General features: G+C 36.5%; 1 non-coding gene across 1 annotated transcript; it reads left to right on the top strand.

The window, feature by feature from the left end:
* The first annotated feature begins 9,608 nt into the window (after nucleotides 1-9,608).
* Nucleotides 9,609-9,680, top strand: TRNAI-UAU (transfer RNA isoleucine (anticodon UAU)). The gene has a single exon. It is a non-coding gene; the product is annotated as a tRNA-Ile (tRNA).
* The last annotated feature ends 554 nt before the right edge of the window (nucleotides 9,681-10,234 follow it).

Genomic DNA, 10,234 nt, shown 5'->3' with positions numbered 1-10,234 from the left:
AAATTCAGATCAATGGTATCAAAGCGGTCTGCTCTTTCTCTGTGTTTCTTTGCATGTCCCCAATGAGGTCGGGATATAAGGAGTTAGGTCTTGAATTGGTCGAACCTTTGCAAGACCAGCCTCACAAATCCTAAAGACCTCCCATGGCAGATGAAAAGAAATATGAGGGGGTAGAAGATCCCATCATAATCTTGTTTGAAGAGGCCATCGAGCGACAAAGGAACGTGATGATGGACAACTTTGCCCAGATCCTTCAGTGGCTACCCAGGGGTGACACATCTACTTCCAATAGCTACTCTAGAAGTGCCACACCCTTAAAGGTACAAGTTAACTTTGACATTCCCATATTTGAGGGTTAGATAGATGTAGAAGATGTAGATAAATGGTTAAATCTCCTAGAAGGGTATTTTTTGGTTCATGATTTTTTTGGCCAAGAAAAGATTACGTTTTCTCTTCTCAAAGTTGCCCCCCATGTCAAGGACTAGTGCAAAACCTATTGCGAGTAGAAGAATGAAAGTACGGCCTCACTGTTTTCAGCTGCACCCACTTGGATTTCATTCCAGGCTGCCATCAAGGAGCGGTACTACCCTTTCGGAAGCTGTGAGGATCAATACATAATGTGGACCATGTTGCGGCAGGGAAGGCACCAAGATGTGCTGCTGTATTCAGAGCAGCATTTGGTACTCAAATGCTAAGACTACCTGCACAGGTACATCCATGAAGAAATAGAATTCCTAAACATCTCCTTGCTCAGCATGACACAGATATTCCATCGAGATAGAGCAAAATTTTAAACAAAAGAAGCGAGACTTTGGGTCTATAAATCTAAAGTAAGGGAAAGGAGCCCCAAACCACAGAACAAAGGACAAAGCCAATGCGGGGTGGCCCAAAACAACCTGCCAAAGCTGCAAGAAAACAATAATGCCGTGAAGCTGAAAAATGACACAGGAAAGTAGTGTGAGTTCCATAAGAGCTCTACTCACAACACAAGTGAGTGTCGGTCCAAGCAGTTACTGGTGTCCGATTTAAGGGTTTTAGAATCAGATGCATGTTTCGACTCTGAGTCAGAACTCGACAAGGGGAATGACAAAGGGAAGCAGATTATTGATGTGGAGCCCAATGCAACCTTTTCCACCATGAAGATCCAGAAGGAGGAACCCAAAGATCTAGAGGAGGATGAGTGCCTCTTCCAGTCCTAGATGTGGGTAAAGGGATCCCCGCTACAATTCATTATCGACACGGGAGCCAAAGGAACCTCATTTTGGTAGAAGTCATGAAGTGGCTAGCCTTACCAACCACAACACATCCACAACCGTACACCATCGGGTGGTTTCAGCAAATACGGGATCTTCGCGTGAGCCAGTAGTGCCATCTTCCATACAACATCAAACCCTTCACAGATGAGGTATTGTGTGATGTTTCTCCCCTTGATGTTTGTGATGTATTATTAGCACAACCATACTTGTAGAAGCGACATGTTGTGTATGAAGCAAGGCCCCATGTTGTTATTGTTACTTTGGGAAATAAGTTTTACAAGATACCGGAGGTAGCACTGCCTACTACCATCTCTTTGGTTATTGCAAAACAATGCAGTAAGTTCATTTCCAAAACCAGGAAATTTGTTTTACTAATGATATGCCCTCAAGGAAAGAAGAAGACAATGGCCACGACTTCCAGACAGGGCCCCTCCACACGACAACTATAGATGGACAAGGTCATGGAGGAGTATGAGGACATCTTCACCTCCCCGCAGGGGCTCTTCCATCTTTCACAAGAAAAATGATGGCTCTCCTGATGTAGTTTGGATGAAAGTGAAAATTCCTGAACAGGTAGATATGTCAAATGAACTTCAAGTAACATATGAGAGCATTTAAGCTTCTGAGGATGAAGTGCATCAAGGCAACTTTTCAAACAGTGGAATTGAGTTTTATAACCTTAATGACTTGTATGGTTCAACTCCTCAAAAGGAGGAAGATGTAGTTGAGTAGATCACCGAGAATGTTCACATTCCCTTAACAGATGGTGATCAAGTGGAACATGGATCTTACAATGCAGCTATGGAAAAAAATGAAGTTGAAGATGAAGCACATAAGGAAAGCATTAGTATTGTTGATGGCATAACTGATGCAAGTCAAATTAAAGAAAAATTGTTTGATATGGACAAACATGGAAAACATGAGGGATTCATTGCCCCTGATAAAATTGAGGGAGAAGAGGATGACCAGGAAGAAAAATCTATACAGAACGGAGCTAAATAGACACAAGAATTCAAAGTTGGGAAAAATATACAACTTGTGAAAGTAGACACAGTGGCTAGCAACTAGGAACCTTCTAACATGGATACTCCATTGAAGATGCCTATGCTTACAAAACGCCTTGATATATCTCCTTGCTTGAATTCTTTGTTTGGATTGGACATTAGTGATCCATTATATAAGCCCAAGATTAAGGAGAGTAATGATGCATTATTTAGTTCAAGTATAGCTAATTCTCTTCTAGAAAATATCTCATAGATTGTTACAGAAGCTGCATGCAAGTAGGAACTTTTCCAATTGGATAATCCTTTGAAGACCCTTGAGGTTATAGAGGGATATAATATAGTTGAGGAAAAGAATGAAGTTGAATATGGAGCATGCCAGGAAAACATTGTTATTGTTGATGGAATAACTGATGCAAGTCCAATTAGAGACCAATTGTTTGATATGGACAACAACGAAAAACATGAGTGGTTCATTAACCTTGCCAAAATTGAGGGAAGCAATGGCCAAGAAGCTGGAGAGACCCAAAATTTCAAAGTTGGAGAAAATATATAGATTGTGGTGAACAAGCAGGAACCTTCCCAATTGGATACTCCATTGAGGATCCCTGAGGTTACAGAGGGATATAATATATCTCCTTCTTTAAGAACCTGATTTTGCCTGCACTCTAGTATTCCATCCAAAACTTCAGGAATTTAGAAAAAGTTACAATATATCCCCTTGTTTAAGTATGAATGAATCTCTTCTAGAAGACAAGGATGTGTGCAATCAACAACTTTCCTTGGATAATCAATTGAAGAGGCTTGAACATGTCAAGGGACCAAAATATGATACTCTAGTGTTAAATCTTGAGCTTATAGAAAATGATGCCACATCAGAGACTGATATTTGTCACTGCATGTCCCACTTGGAGACCATGTGTCTATCATGGAGAAGGATGCTATAGTTTTGGATGGGACAAAGCATTCTGAAAGTATTCTCCTCACATAAAATCCTGTAGAATCTAGAGAAGTAGCTAAGGGTTCTACTATTTTGGATGATATGAATGTTCCTAGTAAAGGGGATTCAAAAAGCACCAAACTTGTAGACAAAATACTGACTTTGAGCAATAGATTACAAAATTTGCAATTGGACTTACAAGGACAAATGCCAGAGTCATTCCATGCTACACCTTCCAAAAGGCCGATGAATTCAAAACGTAATGGAAGCACAGAGAAAACCAGAGATACCATTTCTGTTTACAGGCCAAGGCAATCTATAGGAAGTGATGAGGCTATGCACAATTCATTGAAGGAGAGTAGTGTTGAGCTGGTGGGACAACTTAGTTTATGGAAGGTACAGAATCTACACAAAGAAAATGAAACAACAGCAAAGGATTCTGAAAAGGTAAGCTAAATTATGTATGAACTTCATATTTTTCCATCTTCTTTATCAGATTCATCTTAAGGAACATAGTACACAGTTGGTGCACTGTATGTATGACATTTTTTCATTTTTTCTTTTCAAGAGATAAGTAAACAATTTGTTTCATAGAATTTGTCATCACTTGCACTGGAACAGAGGATGGAATCCTTGGACACACCACTAAAGATGCTTGGACATACTGAGGGCCATGATATATCTCCTTTCTTGTACACATTATTTGGACCAAAATGTAGTACTCCATTGACAAATCGTGAGCTTACAGAAGATAATGATAAGGTTGTTACTGGCACACCATTTGAAAATTCTCTGTAGCCACCATTAGTGACTGAATCAGGGGGAGTTGACAATTTTGGCAATGAATTTCCATGGTTATTTTATGTATCCCATGAAAAGAGGCCTAGTTTCCAACACCACAAGAAAGCCGATGCAATGAATGCATTGGTATATTCCTAGCTATGTACACATCTCTCTTTTTCTGTTGATTTCCTCATATGAAATTCATTAATTATTATGTTGATGCTAATGATTGTTATCCATTGCTCCACTTAGGTCTGAGTGTCTGTTGTCCTCACAAATGGCCTCTTTGGGTTGAACCTTGATTGTGATAATTATATAAACAACAACAAATCTATTCATGAGGCAATATGTTTTCTAATGGATCCAGTTCTTAGGAAGAAAACTTGCTATGTATAGTTTTCTCAGAGATCAACACGATCGATATGCTAATCATAACACTATGTTCTTTGATGTAAGCATTGATCAACACCCAAAATGTTTTCTTATATTCAATTATGAAATTTTCATATAATTTCAACCTGTCATATTAATTCTGAAATCTTTGTAGATCACCTTGAGAGGTTTTGATGGTATCCAATGGCCTGTGTATGTGGGTGCATGGTGTTGTTTTAATAGACAAGAACTTTACGGTTATGATCCCGTTCTCACTAAGAAGGATCTTGAAACAACATTTTTCCTGAGATGTTTCCAGGGATCTAGAAAGAAGAATAGAAAATCAAACGAAAGGTACGATGATGATAAGAAGAGAACCAAGTGAACTGAATCTACTATACTCATCTTTAGTTTGGAAGACATAGAAGAGGGTGTTGAAGGTGAGTCCATGTCCAAACCAACGATTTGTATTTTTTAACAACTCATTTTCCCTTAAACATTGTTTGCCCTCACCCTTATATGAAATTGCGTATTGTAGGATTTGCTTTTATTCAAACTACCCACATGGAAAATGGTGGTCTTCCACAATCTGTGAATCTTGCTTCTTTATTGAAATAAGCCATTCATACTGTGGATATGAAGACAAAGTCAGAGTGGGGAAAAGTGGTATGAGTAGAGGTGGATCTACATCTATTTGATGGTGTTGTGGATTTTTTAGTTCAGTGAATTAGTTTTTTTCTATAGTGAAGTTGTATAAACATTTTTCCTGAATGTGCATAAATTCTCTTCAGAATAAGGAAACATTTTGTTTAGGAAACCAAGCACTAGGAAACTGTTCTGGAAGAAAGGATCTAATATGAGTGGGTTCACATATTTTGTGCAGATTGGGTGGATTTATGGTTCTATCATAAAAGATATTTTGATTGGGTTTAAAATGCATGCTCGACACTGGATTTCGATATAATGGATGCCTGCGCATCCCACATTCAAGGGATCTGCACCAGTCAATCTTTTATATCATTTGAATCAAGTGCTCTAATGGGTCCTTGGTTTTGTTGAAATTTTACTGAGTGGTCATTGTCCAATTTCATATGGTTGCACCAATTGCAGAGGTTGACATACATCAATACCATAGTTTATCCTCTCACATCCCTCCCACTAGTTTCATATTGTACCTTGCTAGCTATTTTTCTTCTTACAAGGAAGTTTATCATTCTTGAGGTAAGATTGTAAACCTTTACTAACCTTAATCTTGTCAAGCTTTACTCACCTCTAATGCAACTTGTCTTTTAGATTTTTTTTTGGATTTTGTTCTCATACAATGCTTCACATTTTTCCCCTAATTTTTATATTTAATTTGTTCTGCAGATTAGCAACTTTGCAAGTGTGTTCTTCATATTATATTTTATTTCCATTTTTACAACTGCTATTCTAGAGCTATGTTGGAGTACAGTTGGAATCGATGAATGGTGGAGGAATGAGAAATTTTGGGTTATTGGAGGTGTATGAGCACATATGTTTGTCGTCTTTCAAGGGTTACTGAAAGTTCTAGTGGGGATTGACACAAACTTTACTGTCACATCAAAGTCTTCAGATGAAGATGGTGAATTTGCTGAGATTTATGTTTTTAAGTGGACCAGTCTTCTCATCCCTCCAACTACTTTTCTTGTGGTAAATCTTGTTGGTGTAGTAGTAGGTGTTTCCCAAGCTATTAATAGTGGTTATCAATCTTGGGGTCCATTGTTTGGAAAACTGTTTTTCTCTCTATGGGTGATTGTTCATCTTTATCCATTCCTCAAGGGATTAATGGGTCACCAGAACTGGACACTGACAATACTTATTGTTTGGTAAATTCTTCTTGCGTCCATATTCTCCCTGCTTTGGGTGAGGATAGATCCTTTCACAACAAACACAAGATCATCATCAAACACACAACAATGTGGTGTAAATTGCTAAAACCACTATTAGTGTTCGTTAGCAGCAAATAAGGAGGAACTAAAAACACATCCGAGGGCCAAGAATATCTCAAATTTGTTTGTATCATCTATAGATAATAATATTCGAGAGGGAGGGGCTTTAAGCATATTTCTTTCTAGCTAGTTCTAGCATAGGGACTAAACCTTGTACTTTGTCTTTGATTGATAGTTAAGATTGTATGGTGTAGTTGGTTCTCTGTTTCAACTAAGATAGTTGAGGTTTACTTGAAGTGATGCCTGTCCCAGAACTAATCTGATGCCAAAGAATAGTGGGCAATGGATTATATGGTTTGATATTGAAGAATGTATTTTACAAAATATTTATTCATTTTTAAGTGACATTCTTGTCATGGACAAAATTATGGCATGTCTTAATTGAATATCATATTTTTTTAAATGTGAAGTGGTCAATATCAAATAATTGTGTCATGTAGGAGCAGTGGCAGTTATTAAGATTTGAGGCATACACAAGTGCCTATGGAAATGGTAAATGTATGTTGTTTGTTCATTTCATAAAATGCAATTATAAGTGCCTAGGAAAATAGTAAATATACATTGTTCGTTTGTTTCATAAATTAATAACTATGTTTAGAAATCATTGACCCTATCTTTGATGACTCCATTGCATCCAAAATGTTAGTTCTGCAGTGCTTTAAATAAGATGCGTGTTTTGACCTAACCCTGAATCATCTAAATTTGAGATTTTTTAAGAAATCTTTGTTCTAAGTTTCTATTTAAATTTCAGTGAATGGCAGTTTTAACTCTGTTAAATTTTTTTATCAAAGAACTTGCTTAGCACATGATTCTTCATCTTGCTTTTCATACATTTAGCTGTCCTGTAATATTTCTCTGATTGTATAAAGAGAACATTACTGCTGGATGCCCAAGCTCTTCTTCTCAGACAATGTTGTGGGCTAAAGAGACAATGTTCTGGCCCCTTGTTGCAAAAGTTCCATTGGAAAGGCATTTTGATTGTTACCAGGTGTCATCTATCTCACCAAGAGAAGAATTTGTTTTGTGCGATATTTCTAGATTTCCAGAATCTACTCGATCAAACACGATTTGTGTTTACAATTACTACTGGGTAATCTAGCTATTCCTTCCTCTATTTTTTTATCTCTCTATTTACTGTAGTATTGTTACATTGGATTATAGTGGGTATCTTAAAATTTTCATGTCAACATTATATTGCAGGTAGCAGTTCACCAATATTACTATGGTATTTTAAGGAATTCTTTTGGAGGATGGTATTGTCAGCCATGTGAAGCTTTAAACTGGAAATACCAACTCCAAGGCATGAGGCGTCCAAATGTAGCTAGCCATGGTATGCCTGGTTTTGGTATGAACTGTGCTCTATGTGGTGGTTTGAGTGGTGGTTTTAAGAGGACTACTGATGGCTAGTGGGTTCATGTATTTTGCGCCGAGGTAAAAATCTCTAATTGAATGGTGTTCACTTCAGAAGAATACAAGAAGTTAATTATGCAAAATTTTATTGTTGATTTTAGCTTGTGTGTTAATGATTTGGTGAGGAGCAATATATTTTCTCCCTTATGGTATCTTCATTTCTTTTGTGAACCTGCAGTGGTTATTGGAGAATACGTCTAAGAGGGGTCAAATGGAGCTTGTTAAAGGGATGGTATGTTTAAATTGATATGTCACTTCACTACCAATAATACATATAAGTTTGAGCATGCTGAACTATTTTGTTTTACTTGTTTTGTGCATGATTGTTGCATCTAGATTCTGTCTAGTGAGATGTTGTTAGAGACCTCTATTAGCATCCCCAAAGCCCAACCAGTCTTTCTAAGAAGACATGGGTAATGTAAACTTGTATTTTCTTGGTAGTGCCAGCCTTGGTGTTGGCAAGCACTATTGTGATCTAGTTTCATGCCCCACTGTTCTCTTTTATTTGTAGTATCTTGTTACCTGGAGATGGAGGACACAATTACCATTATAGAATATAGTTTTTTCTAAATTTTGTTTCTTTGCTTCTCTTTGTTGAACACAAAAGCAAAGAGCAACAAGATTTGTTATATCTAGATACAATCTTAGGAAGATATTTAGATTTTGCAAGATTGCATACTTGCTTGAAGAAAGATCACAAAATGGTCCTAGATGTTGATGGAATGTAGGGAATGGATTGAGTGTTAGGTCAAGCCCTTCACACCCTTGTAGGATCACTAGGCTAGTTCAAGAATTTGTCCACCAAAAAGAACTCCTAAAAGCTGGCCACTTTTACTATGTACAAAACATGCATTGATATATAGCCATTTTAGTCGTTAGAATGAGTGATGAACGCCAATTCAAAGGTAACGTTCAATCTCCACCTCATTATTTGAATTTTATATATTCTTTGGAGAAAATATTGAAGTATTATTACCTCTAATAAAGGTGTTGGAGAATTAACATTCAGTGTCAGAAACGCCACTTGTAAAATATTTTCATTATTTCCCTTATGTAAGTTATCCATATGATATCAAATTTCAGGATATGTATTGTAATATACCCAAATTTCCACTTTGCAGATGGCTCAAATTTAACACATTCATTGATTCAACAGTTTATGGAAGGTACTAATTTTTACTGGGACATTTTTGCAAAAGAAGCAAGAGTAGTTGTTAGAAAGGAAAAATCAGGGTTTTGTTTTGGCCAAGATGAATCCCCTACTTGGCTGAATCATTCCCCAACTTGGCTGAATCATAAATGAAAGCTTATAAATCTTGGGGAGACTATTTCTTATTTGGGCAGGTCCTTCAATAAATAGTGTTTCAGTTGTAGTTTTTCAACATTTGGTTGTTGGAGATGGATAATAGCCAAGTTTTAAAAAAGAAAAGTTCAAGCTTGGAGTAATATTGACCTACTACCTTCCAAGAAGATTGCAATTGTTGATAAATTTCTAGCTGCAGGTCACAGTGGTTTCTGTGTCTTTTTCTTTTTTTCTTTTCAAGTAGCCTATAAAATGCTAGAATAGGTACTCCAAAACTTTTATTGGGCAAGAAAGATGGGGTAAAATGGATTGATATGGTGTCTTTGAATTTTATGTAATTTCACTTTCCATATATTTAACTTGCTTGTTGGCTTCCAAATTTCCACTTCTATCGACATTCCTTTGCACCTCTCAATGTAATTGTTAGTTTTAAAATGAATGCCTATATATGCAATTTCACATTCCCACTTTTATCGACGTTCCTTTGCACTTCTTGGTGCAACTGCTAGTTTTAAAATCAATGCCTATATATGCAATTTCAAGGACTACCATAATTCTCACATAATTCTTTAAAGGGTTCTAGCTCAATGGTAGAGCACCTGCTTTATAAGCAGGAGGTTGGTGGTTCGATTCCACTATGTCCTAATATGAATTAATCAATGATATTGTAGTTTATTTTTAATTAAATACTTTTAATATTGGTTTATTTCAATGGTGAGATATTTTTCTAGATTCATTATTTTATATTGTCTCTAAAGAGACAAAAGTGATCATGTATTATCTTTGAATGTAATTTTTTATTGTCTCTCGAGAGACAATAGTTAAGATCAAAAGCATTGTCTTTTTAAAGACAATATGTCTTTAATTCTAACTATTGTCTCTAGAGAGATAAAAATGAAATTATCTTTGGAGAGACAAAAATGAAATTGTCTCTAGACAGACAAAAATTCTTATGTTAACTAGATCCACAATTGAACATAGGTAATGGACAAAGCAACTAACAATTCTGCTGGTAACATCATGAATTTCTAAAACCACAATTGAAATATATGAATATAGATAATGTACACAAAAAAAGGGTGTACTGGAGACCTGGTAAAGCAATCTAAGTGAAAGTTGACCGTAGGTAATGGACAATGAAACTAACAATTTTTTTGGTAACATCAAGCAATCTAATTGAAAGTTGAATGTAGGTAATG

This window comes from Pinus tabuliformis, chromosome J, assembly GCF_031772625.1.
Source record: "Pinus tabuliformis cultivar Carrire ecotype Pingquan chromosome J, CPIR1, whole genome shotgun sequence".
NCBI classification, from domain to species: Eukaryota; Viridiplantae; Streptophyta; class Pinopsida; order Pinales; family Pinaceae; genus Pinus; species Pinus tabuliformis.
The sequence above is the reverse complement of the archived record's forward strand: the minus strand, read 5'-3'. Positions and strand labels throughout refer to the sequence as shown.